This window comes from Emys orbicularis, chromosome 9, assembly GCF_028017835.1.
Source record: "Emys orbicularis isolate rEmyOrb1 chromosome 9, rEmyOrb1.hap1, whole genome shotgun sequence".
Classification (NCBI taxonomy): domain Eukaryota; kingdom Metazoa; phylum Chordata; order Testudines; family Emydidae; genus Emys; species Emys orbicularis.
The window spans coordinates 73568120-73580908 of NC_088691.1; positions in this window are offsets into that span (position 1 = coordinate 73568120).

The following is a 12789-nucleotide window of genomic DNA, read 5'->3' on the forward strand; positions in this document are numbered from 1 at the left end:
CTTTCTCAAATACTGGAAGAGTTGAGATCTGCTTTCAAATGTTGTGGCTTGGCCCTATCTTAATTAGTTGTATTATATTATCTATATGAACAGTATATTAGTTCTAATAATGTTAGCAAAAGTTGGTAAATTATTCTGTGTTCTATGCCTAAAGCAATATTTTCCACTGTCCCCTGTTAGGCCTTTAAGCCTTTTTAGGATGAACAAGTGCAGACATTAATGTGGTAAAAACAATGTAGGCCTCAGCTGTAGAGAGCTCAGGAGTGGATACACAGTCCCCAGAGAGTTAACTAGAGATTACTTACAGCATGGCTTATTCTAGGAGAGGAAGGTATAGAGTGCATTGGAGTTATGTTCTGTAATTAGGGTGACCAGACAGCAAGTGTAAAAAATTGGGACGGGGTGGGGAGGGTAATAGGAGCCTATATAAGAAAAAGCACCAAATATCAGGACTATCCCTATAAAATTGGGACATCTGGTCACCCTATCTGTAATGTGTGTACTATCACTGAGGTCCATATTTGGAATGCCTCCTTCCTGGATCTGGCAGTAGAGAATCTGTGGAGTCTGAACTCCATCATAGGATGGGGGCAATGGCACAAAAGTTGTCTGATGTGGTTTCTCCCTTCCCCTGAGTCATGACTTATGGGGCATTGTGACAGGGTTGGGACTCACTACTGCGGTACCTCCCGCTGGCACGTCTGGGAATTAGCTCTGTCCTCTGCGGAGCGCCCTCTGCCAGTGGTGTCCTGTCCGTCGTCTGCTCCCCTGTTGGTATCCGGACCCACGTTGCTCCCCGCTTGGCGGCCCTCCTCTTCAGGACACTGCCCTCCGGCAGTGCCCACTGCTCAGGTCTCACCCCCTTCCATGGGTCTGGTGTTATCAGCAGTCCTCCGTCTGCACCTGTTCTAGTGGTCGACTGCAGCCTCAAAGTCTAGCCCCTTCGTTGTAGGGGCCAGCCACAGCCTGTATCTGGCCACACTCCTCCTCAGCCAGGTGTAGTACACGGGGGAAGGAGGGGCCCACCCGCTACTCTAGGTCCCGACCCAGGGACCCTCTAGCAGCAGCCTCTCTGCCCTCCTTCTCTCCCCTTGTCAGACTGTTGTCCCTGGGCTGCTTCCCCTTCGGCCCTGTGCACCTGCTCGGCCCTTTGTAACAAGGCCTGCAGCCTGGGGTTTTCCTTGGCAGAGCTCCCCAGCTCCTTTTGCCCTCCCCAACACTGCTCTGTCCAAGGTGCTACCTTTCCGCTCAGGAGCCAGTCCTCCTCCCTTGCCAGTCGGGGGGAGAGTGCCTCTCCTCCTGCTAGGCAGCCTTTATATAGGGCCTCACTCGGCCCTAATTGGCTGCCTCTGCCCTGCTTTGATTGCCTCCCAACAGGCCTCTGTTGATTGGCTGCCAGCCTGCAAGCCTCAAAGGCTTGTTCCAGCCCTTTTCTCAGGGGGTGGGGCTCCCGCCCCACCACAGGCATGCATCTATGCATTATGAAAGGCAGTGATTGGCTAGCAAACACTCTGAATGTACAGGTATGAATAACCACATATAGTTGTACTGCATTCTGTGTATATTGAGCTTATATATTGTTTCCCACTCTGCTTTAAGATTGAAACTGCTCGACTGTATTCGAGTCTTTAGGCCTATGCAGTTTAAAATAGTCTTAAAGTACCACATGGCATAATTTCCAGATGTGAGATTCTCAGACCTCAGAAGCAAGATTCTCAGATGCATAAGAAAGCATCCAAAATGTACCACTATTTCTCAATATTAGCAGGCATGGGACTGTGGTGTCCTCCTTATAACATATATAATATAAATTTGCAAACTATTTTTTACAGTGTAGTTATACCATTTAAAAGTAATCTACTTCTAAAATACCATGGGACTATATGTCAAAAAGATTTGTTCACGCAGTGTTGTATGCAAAGTAATTTCTATGACCAAATAATAGAATTGATGCACACTATACTGGTTGAACCTCTGACTCCTCTGTTCATATGTACAAATACAATCTGTGTATGCAGATTGTGGCTCACATCCTGACATCATTTGCATAGGGTCAGACCTTTCTGCTTGTGCAGCTCCCCACTGAAGTTAATAGGGTTCAGTGCAGACTCAAGTGTCCATCCATGCAGATATGATTGCAGGACTGGAGCCTCTTTTATCTCTGCATGTAAATGATTATGCATGCAAATTGCTCATGAGAATTTAAAAGCTTAGTTGAAGCCCCATTGAAAAGATAGTCCTCTGTTGGCTTCTTGTTCATTTGAAATGTATTTTAAATACAAAAAAGGGCTAAAGATCTTGAGACCTTGAGTTTACATATTGAAATCAGCAACTTCAGGCACAGCACTAGCATCTGTTGGAGAAGACTTTTTGAAGTTGGTTGAGCTAAAGTTGCTCTAAAAAATAAACTATCAATTAAAAAAAAAAACATGCTTTTGTCTAACCCTCAATTATGTTAGCTGTAGGCATATAGGAATATTAAGACTCTCAGGGGAATCAAATTGTCAAGAAGCTATCTACACTTCTGCCATCAAATTGGGGCATGTGAATATTTATGCATATAAATTGAAATTGACTGGGATTATCAAAGCAAATTGAGGATGTTAGGCACCTCAATCCCATTAAAATTCAATGAGAATTTGGTACCTAACTCCCTTAGGTTTCTTTGAAAATCCCAGCCTACATACACAAATTGCACAGTTAAACAACTAGCTGCACAATTTCCCTTCTCAAATATGATGGTAAGAAAAGCCTTTGTCTATACAGCAGTCCACAGGTTGAAAATCACTGTTCTATGGTAATGACAATTTGTCTATACAAATAATTGTGTCAGCACAATCCTGTGGCTTTTGAAAACTTGGCTCATTTATACCTGATCAAAAGATGAGCTGATATATATATTTTTAGATGATGGTTGTCCTGCATGAGGCTTGAATTGGTGGAAGGATATATGAAGTTATGAAACCCCATTTCTCATTGTTGCAGGTTGAAAAAAATAAGAGAAGGCAGAGCATGCTCTTGCTTTTAAGGGCCATAACAATTTTTTCCCACCTAATTCAACCTCTGCGCCAGCATTCATTACCATCTGTTTCTGACAGCAGAAGCTCAGTTTGTGGTAAAATAGCTAATTACTAAGGGGAAGGAAGCAGCTCTTTGTAGGAGTGAGTCCTTGTTTGGAGGAAGTGCCTTGCTTCAGTGAACAGAGAACTTCTACAATGGAATCTCTCTGGGTGATCAAAGGGTGAAACTGATGAGCTCCACAGGGAGCCTTGTTCATTGTTTCTTGGCTGGAACATTGAACTTTTAAGGTTGGTCTTGTGAAGCAAGTGAAAATTGAAGGATGTCAGTAGGGACTCCGATAATCCCATAAAAAACATGTTTACTATTGTATATGTATTTTAAGTACATAGCCACAAGACAGTATGCTGTAATAAGAGCACCGGACCATGAGATACAAAGAAGTTGAGCTAGTCAGATGGACATTAAGCAGTGGTTATCATGTGGAGGGCTCTGATAATATTCCACATGCTGGAAGGGAATTGATACAACAGACCACAGATCTGAATGTTGGTCAACTAACATTCATAGCCCAAGTAGTCCAAAAACTGAAGCTACTAGCCTTTGGAGGATGAAGATGAGGACCTTGCTTATGTTTTTGAAAAATATGTATATACAATAAATCATTTCCTGCTAGCAGCCTGCACTAACAAATTACATTTGTTTAGATTGTGAAACAAAAAGTATCTGTCCAATAGGATCTTGTTCATCACATACAAAATAACAACATACTGTCCAGTCAGCCCACTGCAGTAGCCAAAGCAAAACATTCATTCAGAAGAACAGAATAAACAACCGTCTATTCTGATGCAAAGCTCCATTCTCCCCAGGCCTTACAATCCAGAGTGTCTGGGAAAACAGGTTTCTCAGAAAGATCTCTGCATTGAAGGTCAGTAAATACGGATTATTTCAGACTAAAGAGCATTATACCTTGTACAGGAAGAAGATAACCATTACTTTATCCTGGAGCTGAAAGAACATAGCCAACCTAAATTATATGACTTTCTTTCCCCTATCCCTTCTTCATTGGGGCAGACACTTGTCTGCCTTTCATAGTGCTAGTAGTAGCATTGCACTCTTTTCTGAGGCAGTAAGTAGTCTGATGAGACCAAGAATAGGGAATAGAATTACAGCTAAGAAAAATAGCCTAATTATATTTTTATGGATGTTATTCTGGATTTGCTTAAAACTAAGATAACCAGTGTGTTCAGACTAGGAAAGGAAGATGGGCTTGGGGCCAGTGTGAAGATCAGAGCTACATTTAGCTAGGACATGAGCATTTTAGGGACCCATCTGGCTCTTCCTCTGTGCAATGGATCCTGGATGCAGCACTACTTGCATGTTGTGCTGCTCCCTGCTGCCAGCACAAAGTGAGGTTTGGAGGGAGAGATGAGGTAGCTCTACTGGCCAACCCTTTATGCCCAGAAGGGGCACAATACAGAGAGGGCCTAATGCAACCTGAGGCTGCATTAGTGACCATACAGGAGGGGTGGGGATTCCTTTGCTCCCCAACCTTGTGGAACACATTTGCAACACCCTGTTTAAGGTTTTGAAAACAATAGGATGGTGTGTATACTCAGTTCAAAGGACTTGGGCTAACATAAATATATTCAAGGAGTACAGTAATAAGTAGGAGAAAAGAAGAGGACAAGGAGCTGATATGAGATCGACCTGCAGCTGACTAGCCACAGAGCAATCTGATTATCAGGGATTATTCTGAAATCTCAGCCAGTCAGAGCACAATGGCTGTTATGCTGCTCCTGACTCGCTGCTGCATGGTAGTTGTCACTGCCCATACCGTATGGAAATCCCTGCACTCAGATTCACTACTGCCCTAGGACCCTATCACCCTTATGCCAACAACAAATATGGCCACCAAAGTTTAGCATTTCATCCAGTGACCTTTTATGCAGTTCCAAAATGTTTCCGCTTTTCTTCCATTTAAAGAATAATTACTTTAGTCTCACTATCTCTGAAATATAGTGGACTATTTGAGAGTTCAGTATAATAATAACTTGAGGGTGATTTCTGTTAACACCAGTAATAAACATATTCTAGGCTAATAAACACCTCAGCCTTCAGCCACAGCCTTAATTTAGACCAGGATATAGTTCTAACCCTCTAAACAAGAAGCATTCTCAAGTTATCATCTAGATCGGTGGTTTTCAACCATTTTTCATTTGCAGACTCCTAAAAAATGTTGAAAGGCATTGTGGATTGCATTGGCAATCTTAGATGTAGTCTGCGGACCCCCAGCAGTCCACAGGTTGAAAATCACTGTTCTATGGTAACGACAATTTTTCATCGATCCCCAGAGGTCTGCGGATCACAGGTTGAAAACCACTGATCTAGATAATTAGAATGCTGTCAAAGATTCTGTTGGATTGAGAGGCTCCATTTCAAGTGTAACAAATAGATTCATTGGAAGTAACTACACTAAAGATGAGAGGTTAGTTACATAAACAAGGATACATAACTTTATTCAATCTGGCAGGCATAGTTTATTCAGACCATTCTTGAAATTGTATACTCCATTATTTCACTAGTTGTAACACAAAAGAATACAGTGCTTCCTTTGTGTGAATCCAGCTCCACCTTGTGGGCAACACACAGAGGGAAACTGTACTAGATTCAGCAGAATCGGTTTAGCATGAGAACCTTTATGGGAAGAATTTTGAAAACTTTACAATTTCAAGTAATTCTAGAGTTTCAGCAAAGACATATTTTAACCTCTTGGTACCAGAAATATTGCGTGCATTGGAAAATATATTTGAAAAGGTTTTTACACTTTGGACTTTTGAGCAGGCCCACTGAGGTGGCACTTGTACTTTCTGTAGCTATCTAGGACACACTGACAAGACTTTGACTTTATAGGTGAGATGGCAAGGGTATGTCTACACTGCAATAAAACACCCACAGCTGGTGTGTTTCAACTGATTTGGGCTGGGGCTGTGGGGCTATAAATTTGCAGTGTAGAGATTCAGGCTTGCGAAGCGGAAGAGTCCCAGAGCTCGGGCTCCAGCCCAACGCTTAACTCTACACTCCAATTTTATAGCCCTGCAGCCTGAGTCAGCTGCCCCAAGCCAGCTGCAGGTGTTTTATTGTGATAGACATATCCGTAATCTGTATGAGAAAGTGTCAGTGGTACCCTCTTATACTAAAGTTGCCTCAGGGACATTGATGATGGGTTTTAGTGATTCTTCCCACCTGCATGGGAAAATTTTACATTGAAACTTCACAACAAGCAGTGAAGGGTGAATTGGAAGTGATGAACCACAAAACGGAGAAAATAGAACCCCCACAATTTAACAGTGAGTGAGAAGCTGTTCACACTCATATACCTGAGAGATCTGACAGTGTTAACATAATATTTTTATATTTAAGTTCCCCTATTATGGCACTCCTGTCTGAATTAAAATGTAGGAAAAAACATTCCAGAAAAGAGATGACTGAGAAATATGATTAAGAGCCTATAAATGTTGCTGAGGCTATAAAAGGGAAGTAGTATGCTATGTTTACAGTGGCGCGCACAAGAAGCAAGAATCTAAAACAGGAAATGTAAGTGGAATTGTAGAAATAATATATAACTATGTTGACTATAGTCCACTAGGCAATAAACTACAAAGGGAGATTGTTGAATCGCCACCTTTTTTTCTTTTAATGAGCTAAGGTGAACAAGAGTTGAGATATAAAATGCTGTAGTTCATATGAGGCATTCTTAAAAATAATTGAATAAGCATTTACAAAATTGTGCATACCCTCCTAAAAAGGGGGTGAATAGAAAGTGCAAAGATAAATACCAGTCTGATGCAGATAAGTAACAGGCGATACCAGCACCTCTTTCAAAGTTTTGCTTTTAATAAGGAAAGGTAGAAATGTAGTAAGAAAATGAAAAAAGAATAGTTCTGACCATTTTGTCAAGAATGTTGTAGTTTATTATTTTGGATAGTGATAGACAACTGTAACTTCTCTGTTTTGTTCACTGATTCCCACCCTGCTTCTACTCCAGGCTTCAGACATGGGTTACAAGATCTTCAGTGAAACACAACAAAGAGTATTTGAGCATCTGGCACTTACCTGGCAGTGGTTTCCAAAAGTTTAACAGAGGGAGAGATGAACTAATTCATTAAATCATAACATTTTTCTTCAGTAGCAGATATTTTGGTATGCATTTTTATCTGCCATTGGCAGGCCTGGCGGACACTCTTTGATCTGCTTGTATGAGAACATAATGGCCACACTAGGTGAGACCAATGGTCTGTCTATCTATCCCAGTGTCCTGTCTTCTGACAGTAGCTAATACCAGATGCTTCAGAGGGAATGAACAGAACAAGGCAATTATCTAGTGATCCATCCCCTGTCATCCACTCCCAGCTTCTGGCAATTAAAGGCTTAGGACATCCAGAGAATGGGGTTGCATTCCTGATCATCTTGGCTAATAGCCATTGAAGATTTGTCCTCCATGAACTTATCTAATTATTTTTTGAACCCAGTTATACTTTTGGCCTTCACAACATCTCCTGGCAATGAGTTCTACAGGTTGACTGTGTGTTGTGTGAAGTAATACTTCCTTTTGTTTGCTTTAAACTTGCTGCCTATTAATTTCATTGGGTGATCCCTAGTTCTTGTGTTTATGTGAAGGACTAAATAACGCTTCCTTATTCACTTCCTTTACACCATTCATGATTTTGTGGACCTTTATTGTATCCCCCCTTAGACACATTTTCCAAGCTGAAAAGTCCCAGTGTTTTTAATTTTCCTCATATGGAAGCTGTTCCATACCCCTAATCATTTTTGTTGCCCTTCTGTGTACCTTTTCCTATTCTAATGTATCTTTATTTGAGAAGGGATGACCAGAACTACAGGCAAGATTCAAGCTGTGGGTGTACCATGGATTTATATAGAGGCATTGTGATGTTTTCTGTCTTGTTATCTGTCCCTTTCTGATTGGTTCCTAACATTCTGTTGGCTTGTTTGACTGCTGCTGCATATTGAGCAGAGGCTTTCAGAGAACTATCCACGATGATTCCAAGATATTTCTTGAGTGGTAACAGCTAATTTAGACTCCATCATTTTGTATGTATAGTTGGGATTATGTTTTCCAGTGCGCGTTAGTTTGCATTTGTAAACACTGAATTTTATCTGCCATTTTGTTACCCGGTTTTGTGAGAACCCTTTGTAACTCTTTGTAGCGTGCTTTGGACTTAACTATCTGGAGTAATATTGTGTCCATAGGCACCGACTCCGTGGGTGCTCCGGGGCTGGAGCACCCATGGGGAAAAATTAGTGGATGCTCTGCACGCACTGGCAGCCAAGCTCCCCACCCTGCCTCACCTCCGCCTCTGCCTCCTCCCCTGAGAGCACTGCGTCCCTGCTCCTCCACGTACGTCCCAACGCTTGCCGCTGCCAAACAGCTGTAGCAAGCTCTGGGAGGGAGGGGGGAGGAGTGGGAACGTGGTGCGCTCAGGGGAGGAGGCAGGGAAGAGGCGGGGCTGGGGCGGGGTTTTGGGGAAGGAGTCGGAATAGGGGCAGGGAGGGAGCGGAGTTGGGGCGGGGACTTTGGGGAAGGGGTTGGAATGGGGGTGGGAGGGGGCAAGGCAGGGGTGGAGTCGGGGCGGGGCTGGGGGCAGAGGGGGGTCGAGCACCCACTGGTGCCAGTAGAAGTCAGCACCTATGATTGTATCATCTGCAAATTGTGCCACTTCACAGTTTATCCCTTTTTACAGATCATTTATGAATATGTTGAACAGCACTGGTCCCAGTACGGATCCCTTGGGGACACCGCTATTTATCTCTCTCCATTCTAAAAACTGACCATTTATTTCTATCCTTTGTTTACTGTCTTTTAACCAGTCACTGATCCATGAGATGACCTTCTCTCTTATTCCATGACTGCTTACTTTGCTTAAGAGCCTTTGTTGAGGGACTTTGTCAAAGGCTTTCTGAAAGTTCAAGTACACTATATCAACTGGATCACTCTTGTCCACATGCTTGTTGACCACCCTCCCCCCATCCAAGAATTCTAATAAATTGGTGAAGCATGATTTCCCCTTACACAAGCTGTGTTGGCCCTTCCCCAACAAATCGTGTTCATTTATGTGTCTGGTAATTCTGTTCTTTACTGTAGTTTCAACCAACTTGCCTGATGCTGAAATTAAGTTTACTGGCCTGTAATCCCAGGATTGCCTCTGAAGCCTTTTTTTAAAATTGGTGTCACATTAGTTATTCTCCAGTCATCTTGTATGGAAGCTGATTTAAGTGATAGGTTACATTCCACAGTTAGTAGTTTTGCATTTTCATATTTGAATTCCTTCAGAACTCTTGGGTGAATACCATCTGGTCCTGGGGACTTATTACTGTTTATCTATTTATTCCAAACTCACCTCTCCTGGCATCTCAATCTGGGACACTTCCTCAGGTTTGTCACCAAAAAGGAATGGCTCAAATGTAGGACTCTCCCTTTTATCCTCTGCAGTGAAGACCAATGCGAAGAATACATTTAGCTTCTCCACAATAGCCTGGTCTTCTTAGAGTGTTCCTTTTTTGGTCTGCCTAATTATATTTCTACACTTGACTTGCCAGAGTTTATGCGCCTTTCTATTTTCCTCGGTAGGATTTGACTTCCAGTTTTTAAAGAATGCCTTTTTGCCTCTAACTACTTTTTTCACTCTATTGCTTAGCTATGGTGGTATTTTTTTGGCCCTCTTACTACATTTTTTAATTTGGGGTATACATTTAATTTGAGCCTCTATTACAGTGTTTTTAAAAGTTTCCATGCAGCTTGCAGGCATTTTGCTCTTGTGATTACCTTTTAATTTTTGTTTTTTAACTAGCTTCCTCATATTTGTGGTGTTCTCCTTTCTGAAATTAAATGCTACTGTGGTGGGCTTCTTTGATATTTTCCCTTCCACAAGAATATTAAATTTAATATCATTATGGTCGCTATTACTGAGCAGTTTAGATATATTCCCCCTTGGACCAGATCCTGTGCTCCATTTAAGACTAAATCAAGAATTGCCTCTCACCTTGTAGGTTCCAGGACTAGCTGCTCCAAGAAGCAATCATTAATGGTGTCTAGAAACTTTATCTCAGCATCCCATCCTGAGATGATATGTACACAGTCAAAATGGGGATAGTTGAATTCCCTATTGTTATTGAGTTTTCTATTATAGGCTCTCTAATCTCCCTGAGCATTTCACAATCACCATCACGGTCAGATAGTTGGTAGTATATTCTTACTGCTATACTATTATTATTCCATCATAGAATTTCTATCCATATAGATTCTATGGTATAGTTTGATTTATTTAAATTTTTTACTATATTTGACTCTATGCTTTCTTTCGCATATAGTGCCACTCCCTCACCAGCACATCCTATTCTGTCATATTTTATATGCTGGTATTACCATGTTCCATGGATTATCATCATTCCACCAAGCTTCTGTGATACCTATTATATCTGTATCCACATTTTAATATCGGCACTCAAGTTCACCCATTTTAGTATTTAGAGTTCTAGCATTTATATACAAGCACTTATAAAATGTGTCACTTTTTAGTTGTCTGCCTTCATGTGATGTAATTGAATGGGACTCTTTTTCTTTTGACCGTTTCTCTTCAGTTCCTACTTGTACTTTATCAACTTGTATCCTCTCCTCTTTATTAGGATATAGAGAATACCTGTTAATAGAGCTTTCCCAGTGGGATGTCTCTACCCAAACCGTGTGCTCCCTTGCACCTGTCTGCTTTCCCCCAGCCCATACATCAAAGTTCAAAATGATGACGGGTCACCAATAGCTTCTTCACTTTACAACCAGTCCACATCTTCAAACACACACACCCATAAGGTGCCTGTGGTGTGGTATGTTATTATATAATTATCTATACCTCCCTGAAGTATGATTAGTCAGATTTGTACTTATATTTCACAATTTTCAGTCTTTTTATTTATCTTTAATATTGAGATTATTTATAGTGATGGTCACCGTTTCCAGGTAAAAGTATCAGCCTGGACTGATCTTCATTTGCTGCCAAAATTGGCAACCCAGTAATTTTTGTCTTATTGAACATTGTGCTTAAGGTCCTTGATGTGTGAGAAATGTTTATGAAACTGTGTCAACAGCTTTACTCCTCTGTAGAGGATAGCGTAATAACTTCCTACATGCAGTGGCACCTGCAACCACACACACGTTACACTCAGTGCGTACCACTGGCAGTTGAGAAGGAGCAGCACTGGCTGCCCCACTGCCCACTCAGATTTGGCCCCACTTAACCTCTGTCATGATGGGAGGGCTGTGGGGCCAAAACTGAGTGAATGGCATTGCGACCTGGTACATTGTGGCCACAGTACCACTCAGGTTTGGCTGGAATAATAGAAATGGGATTATATTTAAGAGTACAAAGTGCATTGTCTTGCACTGAGGAACTAATAAAAATTTCTGCTATAAACTGGAGTTATTATGTTGGAAATGATGGAGGAGGAAGACCAGGGTGTATTCGTCAATCACAGGATGACTATGAGCCAACAATGTAATGCAGATGTAAGAAAGTCAAATGCAATCTTAGGTGTATCAGGCAGGGTATTTCTAGTAGAGATAGGTAAGTACTAATGCCGTTGTAGAAGGCATTGATCAGACCTCATCTGGAATACTGTGCACAGTTCCAGTCGCTCATGTTGAAGAAAGATTAATTCAAACTGGAACAGGTGCCGAAAAGGGCTACCGGGATGATCAGGGAATGAAGAGCCTATTTTATGAGAGGAGACTAGAGAGCTTGGCTGAGAACAGATATTGCTCTATAAATACATCAAGCGGATAAACACCAGGGAGGGAGAAGAGCTATTTAATCTAATCTAAAGGACAGTCTTGGCACAACAAATGGGTATAAACTGGCCATGTATAAATTTAGGCTGGAAACTAGAAGAAAGTTTATAATGATCAGAGGAGTGAGGTTCTGGAATAGCCTCCCAATAGGAATAGTGGAGGTGAACAACCTAACTACAGTAGAACCTTAGAGTTACGAACACCAGAGGTACGAACTGACCGGTCCACCACACACCTAATTTGGAACCGGAAGTACATCAGACAGCAGCGGGGTGGAGGGGGGAGGCAAATACAGTACAGTACTGTGTTATATGTAAACTACTAAAAAAGTAAAGGGAAAGTTTTAAAAAAAAATTGACAAAGAAACTGTTTCTGTGCTTGTTTCATTTAAATTAAGATGGTTGAAAACCAGCATTTTTCTTATGCATAGTTAAGTTCCACAGCTGTATTAAGTCAATGTTCATCGTAAACTTTTGAAAGAACAACCATAACATTTTGTTCAACTATGATCATTTCAGAACAACCTCCATTCTGATATCAGGAATCATAACATTCAAAAACCAGTAGGAGAACATTTCAATCTCTCTGATCACTCAGTAAGGGTACGTCTACACTACCCGCCGGATCGGCAGGTAGCGATCAATCTATCAGGGATCGATTTATCACGTGTAGCGTAGACGCAATAAATCGATCCCAGATCGCTGTTCCATCTCCTCCCGCTCGCTTCTTCCTGCCCCTGCTTCTTCCCCCCCACCCAGTGCCTCCTGAACCACTGATCCGCGGGAGGCGCTGGGAGGGAGATGGAGGAGCTGATCGGCAGGGCCCGTAGGTGGCAGGAGGGTTGGGGAGGAAGGGAAGGAGCTGATCTGCAGTGTTGCCAGTGGGTGCTGAGCACCCACTGTTTTTTT